This window comes from Condylura cristata, unplaced genomic scaffold (genome assembly GCF_000260355.1).
Source record: "Condylura cristata isolate star-nosed mole 26May11 unplaced genomic scaffold, ConCri1.0 scaffold00001, whole genome shotgun sequence".
NCBI classification, from domain to species: domain Eukaryota; kingdom Metazoa; phylum Chordata; class Mammalia; order Eulipotyphla; family Talpidae; genus Condylura; species Condylura cristata.
In genome coordinates, this window is record NW_004567102.1 from 70,890,575 (window position 1) to 70,897,806 (window position 7,232).

At 43.2% G+C, this 7,232-nt stretch overlaps 1 protein-coding gene across 2 annotated transcripts in view; it reads right to left on the reverse strand.

The window, feature by feature from the left end:
- The window catches only part of MAP3K5 (mitogen-activated protein kinase kinase kinase 5), a 198,912-nt gene extending 194,334 nt beyond the window's left edge, over nt 1-4,578 (reverse strand). For both annotated transcript variants that reach the window (XM_004673883.2, XM_012722711.1), the window contains exon 1: nt 4,472-4,578. The gene's annotated coding sequence lies outside the window, so the exon portion shown is untranslated. The remainder of the gene's footprint in view (nt 1-4,471) is intronic.
- Between the last annotated feature and the right edge of the window lie 2,654 nt (nt 4,579-7,232).

Below are 7,232 nucleotides of genomic sequence, written 5' to 3' on the forward strand. Positions count from 1 at the left end.
CCGCCTCCTCTCGGGCGCCCTTTCCCCCGAAGGGACGCCGCTGCCGGGCGGCGGCTCGCCTTTCCTCGGCGCCTCCGTGGCCGCGCCGCTTGCCGCTGCGGGGTGGAGAGTACGAGGGGTGGGGAGCCGGCGCGAGCGGGAAGGGACCGCGCTTCCTTTTCTCGGCGGGCCGACAGGTCGACTCGCGAACCTGAGCCGCGGTGTGGCTCAAGGGCGCCGCGCTCGGGGTGCGGTGCGCCCCGTTCGCGCAGCGCGCAGCCCCGACTCCTTCCGCGCCGGCAGCTCCGGGAGGGGTCGGGGAAGCTGCCCTCTGGGTGGGGAGCTACCTGGCCAGCACCTGACTGGTCGGCACCTGACAGGCCGGCGGGCGCCCCGGCCGCGTCCGGGAACCGTGGCAGCCGCCGCCCCAAGGATCCGCTTCCCCCTCGGCGGCAGCACCCGCTCCTCGGCTCGATTTCCTCCTCCTCCCCCGGCCTCGCTGCTCCACGGCTCGCCGGAGCCGCGGCGTCCCAGCGCCAGCCTCGCCTCGCGAGTCTCACCGTGGCGGCCACCGGCTCCTGGCCGCCCACTCGCCGCGGCACCGAAAGTCAGGGCCCGCCCCGGGGGAGGGCGCTGCTGGGAAGCTCCAGTCCGGACGAAACCGATCGCGCCGCGGCTCGCGGACCTCTGCCCAGTCCCGAGCGCGGCGCGGGGCCTCTTTCGGCCACTGCTCGCCCTCCGCTGCCGCCCCCGAGGACCTGGAGTAGGCAAAAGCCCGCCACGCGCGAGACGGCGGGATGGCGCAAAAGTCTTCCCAGCGAATCCCCGGGTCTTCTGAGCCGGCCCGAGAGGCTTCTGCACGTTCTTCGCCGCCAGGGCGCCCCCTTCCGGCCCCTGCTGGTTTCGCTCGGCGGCGCAGTGGGGTGCCGCGCGCGGCCAGGCAAGGGAGGCTTGGGGAGATCCGCGTGGCGCGCGGCGGGAAGATTTTTAAATTACGCTCAGGAGCCGGGGCCTAAACCGGGCGCTCCGGAAGTGGTAAGCCAAATTTAATAGGTCTGCCCCGTATATTTTTCATTTAAAAGTATCCAGTACTTTGTATTGTTATTAATGAGTTATTGATTGACTTCAAGTGCTTTAAGGTCTTAAACCCGAGTGCCCGCCTCCCCCAGCACATCAATACTTGCAGTGGAAAAACTAGGACTGTACCCCACACTTGGTCAGTCATAGCCAGATCAAAGGAGGAAATTAAGTGAATTATTCTGTTTTTAAAATCGCACCGGGCAAGGAAAGGGGGAATGCCTAGATTGCTTAAGAACAATCAAAAGTATGTATTTACTTGAGCAGCAAAAAAACAGATGTGTAAGTTCTAAAAGCCTCCTGAATGCTGTTAGGAGAATCAGTAAAAAATTTTGAACTTCTCGGCCCTCCCTGGTGGCACAGCGGGTTAAAACACAGCACTGAGAAGCTAAAGCCACTTCTGCATGAGTTCCATCCCCGCCTGCCCCGCAGGTGACCACATGGCGCGGCAGACCTCTCCTGACCCGCCCGCTGCTCCCCTCAGCAGTGTACTTTGTCGATCTGCCTGTTCTGCTCCCCACTCTGTCTCTGGTGAAGCCTCTCACCATCCCTGAGCCTCTGGCCTGTACCCCAGTTCTGTATGCACCAATAAATAAATAAAAAAAAAAGTTTTGAACTTCCCACCCTCCGGAACTGAGACTGAGTTCTACAGGAAAAAAAGAAATTGAAGAATAAACGCAGTTGTCTTCAAATTGGGGAAAGGAAAGATGAAAGATTTGAGTAGTTAAGAGTTAAAAGAAGGAAATACACCTAATAGCTACACAAGTGCATCTTGAGTGAAGGGAAATGACATAGGATTTTTCTAAATATTTGTAAAATGATAAAAGTAAATTTATATTAAGAAAACTTTATATTCTTCTTTTGGACTTGATAACAATAGGAAAGTAGGTATTTTGAAACCCTGATCGTACTGAAACAAAATATTGATATTCAACTTTGATAAATCCAACAACTGAGAAGCAGGTAACCGGTGGGAGCAGATAATCTTCCATCCACCCCATTCTCATCAAATCAGTGAACACTGGAGATTTATTAGGACCACGTCTGGAAAATGAGAGCACCTTAATTCTCCAATGGTGCTTCGCTACAGAAATAAGGTCTAAGATTATATATAAACATATTTTCACAAAACCACAACTTTTTAGGTCATTTCACAGTTTTAAAAGATTTATTCATTCATGCATACAATAACTGGGTACAGGCCAGATTGTGAGGGGGTTAGAAACAGAGACAGAGTAGAGAGCAGAATACGCAGAAGTACTGAAATACACTGCTGAGGGGAGCAGTGGGCAAGACAGGATAGGTCTGCTGTGACACGTGGGTCAGCTCCCTAGCGGGGTATGGAACTCTTGCTGCAGTGGCTGTGGATAGCTTCATAGTGCTGTTTTAACCCACTGCGCCACCAGGAAAGGCCCCCATTTCATATTTGCTTCCCTTCCAGATCCTTTCAAAGTCTTTTTCATACACAATTTTTTTCTCTTACTTTGCCTACTTGCTTTAGGTTGGATGGATGTAATAACTTTAACAATGTTAATGATGACTGGCACTCACACTCAGAGCAATGCTGAAAGTGCTTCTCTTGTCCCAAGGCTCTCTCCCTACCTACATGGTATGGTTTAAGCTTCTAGTCTTCAGCATGTGACATTTCCATTTCCATGGCTGATTGCTGAATATACAGAAATTCAGATGGATCAGTTTATGACTTAAATGTGGAAACTGTGTACCGGCAAAAGAGCACAAGCATGGGACCAATGGAATCCCATCTGACTGATGTTCTTGGAGGTCTCATCTTGGGAACCAAAACCTTTTTTCTGATTTAATCATCCAGAGGAATTTACAATTTGTCTCTGTAGACAGAACGCCTTTTTCTAATATGAAAAAGTAGTGGTGGACAGCAGAAAAAGTATTGCCTATTTTGGGTTTTCATGTTTGTTCTTGACAAGCAAAATGGTGGATCTTAAACCTTAGATAGGTGAGGATCTTCTAGCTAGCTAATTTTGCTTTCAGAGCTAGGTTTGCTCTTTTCTTTTTATCCTCAGATAAATGAGAATATAAAATAAAAGCATTTCAGGCTACATGAAACAAGGTAAGCAGGTAAGTGTAATGACTAGAGATTAGTAAGAAAACCCAAAAAGTGGAAAGAAGCCTCTGGGATGTTATACAATTGACATTAAATTTAGCTGTATTGTTTTGACTTTCAAAATAAAAAGAAAACCCATTGAAGTATACATATTCATATTAAAAACTATGTCTCTGCCACTGTATTCTAAAAGAACATTATTCCACAGTCTGACATAGAGAACATTGCATTACAATGCAATTGAACATGGATGTCTAAAAAAACGAGATATGTTACTCAAATATATGCGTAATATTTGTTAAAACTAAGAACTTCTGAGGAATCAAAAAGGAACCCAAGGAACTATCATTTAGGTGCTACACAAATGGCAAGTTTTTTCTGGAACCTTTAGGCATTATTAAATTACAGTCATTAGTGATAGAATTATAATATTGTAAAGTGTCCATGACATATTTACACTTAAAAGACATAGTAGCAGAACCTCTGAAGTTTATTATTCAGAATTATGCTGCCATTCAGAGCTCACTACACTTCTACTTAGAGATAGTGACTGTAGGAAACCCCTTAGAGCACAAAATTTTCCATAAGAGTTGGAGAAATATTGAGAGATTTCTTTTGTTTATGACAGATTCAGTAATTCTGATCAGCCCTCTCTTTGAAGAAGACTAAGAATGCTGGACAAAACCTAGGCATAAAAAAACTGTGAGGCAAGGAGGAATACCTGGCCAGATTCTGAAAGAGAAAACAAAGATTAAGAGGGTGAATTGCCAGCAAGAGCTGCTTTTGGCCTGGCAGTTTTTCTGGATCTGATCTGAATTAGACAGCAGGAAGGCTGAGCTGCATTTTTAACACCTTGTAGGACAAAAATAAAGAGGAGATAACCTAAACATAAGGATGAGCTAGAATCAACATAACCTTTGCAAGGAAAGCAATCCTGTCTCCAGACATCTGAGTAACTCAGAAAAACAATCTCAAAACCCCAGATAGGATAAGGTAATTTCAGTCATTCAACAAAATTCCCTACAGAAGCATCAAACATCATCTGGATCATGGGTTATTTCTACAATATAAATTGTAGATATAGGGAAACATCTGAATTCATGGTAGAATGGTGGGATAGGAACAAGTACATGAATTCACCTGTTCCTGAGTTTTCCCTCCAAAACTACTAGCCATTTGAAATTCCCTAGTCTCTGTCCTGGGAAACTGATTTGTATGAATAAAATCAGTGGGCTTCCATGCTTTCTGTCTGCCAACTGGATTTGGCTAATGGGGAGATGGGGAGTCCTGGCAGGGGGTCTGAGGGAGGAAAGATGTAGGGGTGCTATGACTCACCTCAGGCTGGCTCTGCTCCTCAATAGGAAGTCGTGGCTCATCTCAAGGCAGCAGGTCCTACAGGATTCACTTTCTTCCAGTGTCTCAGAACTGTCCCCCCACCTTGTCCTTGGGCATCTAGAAGGAATGACAGTTCTGAAGCTGTTTCTCAAGTATCTGCATTATCCACTGAGTTCCCTTATTCCCTCTATCTACACCTTTGAAATTAGTCTCTTTTGTAAATAAACCCCCCTCAAATTATCCTGTTTCTTGTTGGGACTCTGATAACTACAATAAGCTTTAGAAATGAGAAAACTAATTAGAAAACCTCTTTGGGCCTGTTTCTTCATCCATAAAGTAATGTGTTGAATTGTATTAAATTGAAAATCCCTGGAAGCATTAATGTGCTACGTTTAAGTATCTGGTTAAAATATCAGTTCTTGTATTGAATTGAAATGTGTAAAGCATGCAAATAGCACTGGATAACCAAAGAGTAGATAAGGGAACGTTATAGAAATATTTCAGATTATACTTATAAGGAATGTGAAGTACTTAGAATGTCACCATTGTGCAACTCATAATGAGTTTGGATCCAGATCACCAATAGCTACTAACATCCTTAAAAGAGAGAACCAGATAGTCTATGTCTCTTGATAGAAAGACACCATCAAGTTCCAAGGTAGTCATATCCAAATCAGAAGGCATACATTTTATCAAAGTCCTAGAATCCCAGACTGATTGAGAACCCAAAACTAAGGACCAAAACAAAGAGAAAATAAAAGGTTAAAATTCTCAGGAAATGCAATGAGTAGAAACTAGACTTTTGGAAACTCTATAAGACAAATGGCTCATCTTCTTTCACAAGAAAGTTATTACCCTTAATTGATGCCATGTTTTTCTGGTAACAACATGGTCAAAAGTGTCTTAGGACCATTTCCAATTGAAAATTAACAATAATGATAATATAACAACAATAATAATGCTAACTGTTAAGTGTTTACAAATTTGCTTTTGGAAGGAGCATACAGAGATCATTCAAAATGAGTTTTTATGCTAAAAATTTGGGATTTCATTATTCACATACATGGTTTAATACAAGTCTCAAGTCTTCTAACTTTACAGACAAGGAGCACAGAGGGGAAAAATTATACAATATAAGACAAGGGGTTAGTAAAAAAGACCAGGGTTTTTGTCCAGATCTAATAAACACTGCCATTATCCACTGCTTCTTATAATAAAGGGGTAAGATCATCACATCAAAAAATATCAAACAACCAACTTCTTTTGTTCTAAGGGAAGAACAAGCAATCAATTCAGCTAACAGCGGCTTAAACTTAAGAGAAGGTGATGAGAAGTTGAGTCTATCAAATTTGTAAGCTTTGGCAGCAAACAGTAGGTTTGTTTCTAAAAGCTCCCATTAAAAGACAAAGAGAATGAAGTCTTGGGTAATAACCAGGGCAAAGTCCACAAGGTTGAACATTGGGTTTGTTTGATACCTTTTTTGTCTTATAATATGCCATGGATTTCATAACTTATGTTAAAGTGTTTTAATACAAAACCATGTTTTCGATTTCTTAATCCTCCAAGAAATATCAGTGTTCTTAGGGAAAAAAACAAAACAAAACAAAAAACTTGGCTGCTTTCATCTATCCAGTAGTTCAAAGACTCCCTACACCCACTTCAGCAAGCCAGGATGGAGAGAGAGTCTTAGCCATGGGCACAGAGGACATTCATGTGAGGAGTTTGCATAATTAGAGAACCTTTAATCTCTAACATCAAGGTATATATATATAATTTGATAGAGCAATTTTATTACTGCAACACAGGGATTTTCAACACTTGAAGAGGTTGTCATAAACTTGAAGTTAAGTAAAAATACTCACCTTGGGCAAGCAAAGACGTCTGCCATAATGTTCTTCATGCATTATGCCATATAAGTGAATAATGAGATCCCCAGATTTTTAGCATAAAACTCATTTTGAATTATCTTGGTACTCTCCTTCTAAAAGCATAGCTGTCACCACTTAATTTTCCCTTTCTTTCCTAATAAGCTTAAGCAAATGCAATACAGGTGAATAGCTCTCTTCACATTTTGTGAAAGAAAGACAAGGCCTCATCTGTTTAATGTTGCCATGCTGTTCCCACATACTTACCATCTCCCTGACTATCAGAATGTCACTTTCTTCATTTTGGCAAAAATTCTTCTTATTAAAGGTTTCCTTTAAATTTAGATGAATAGGCCCTCCCTGATGGCACAACAGGTTAAAGCACAGCACTATAAAGCTATCTGCAGCCACTGTAGCAAGAGTTTGATACCCCTCTAGGGAGCTGACCTACACGGCACAGCAGACCACTCCTGTCTCACCCACTGCTCCCCTCAGCAGTGTATTTCAGTAGATCTGCCTGTTCTGCTTTCCACCTCTGTCTCTGTCTCTAACCCCCTTGCAACTCTGGCCTGTACCCATTTCTTGTATGCATACATAAATAAATCTTTAAAAATAAATACATTTAGATAAACTAACTATGAAAAATATATACATAAAGCCACAGTAAGTTTTGTGTAAGTAACAGAAACCAACTACCAGAAGCAGAAATTAACTTTTTGCAAAAATGTTGGGGCTCATGGTATCCATGCAAGGTTGGGGTCCCAGCTCAGAAATGAGCAGAAACATAAAGCCTTCAGAGACCAGAAACTTTGGCTGCCATCAGTCCATAGGAATAGTACCTGTAACTTTGTCCCCAATAGGCATCACAGTTATTTTCTTTGACACTACAGTTGTTA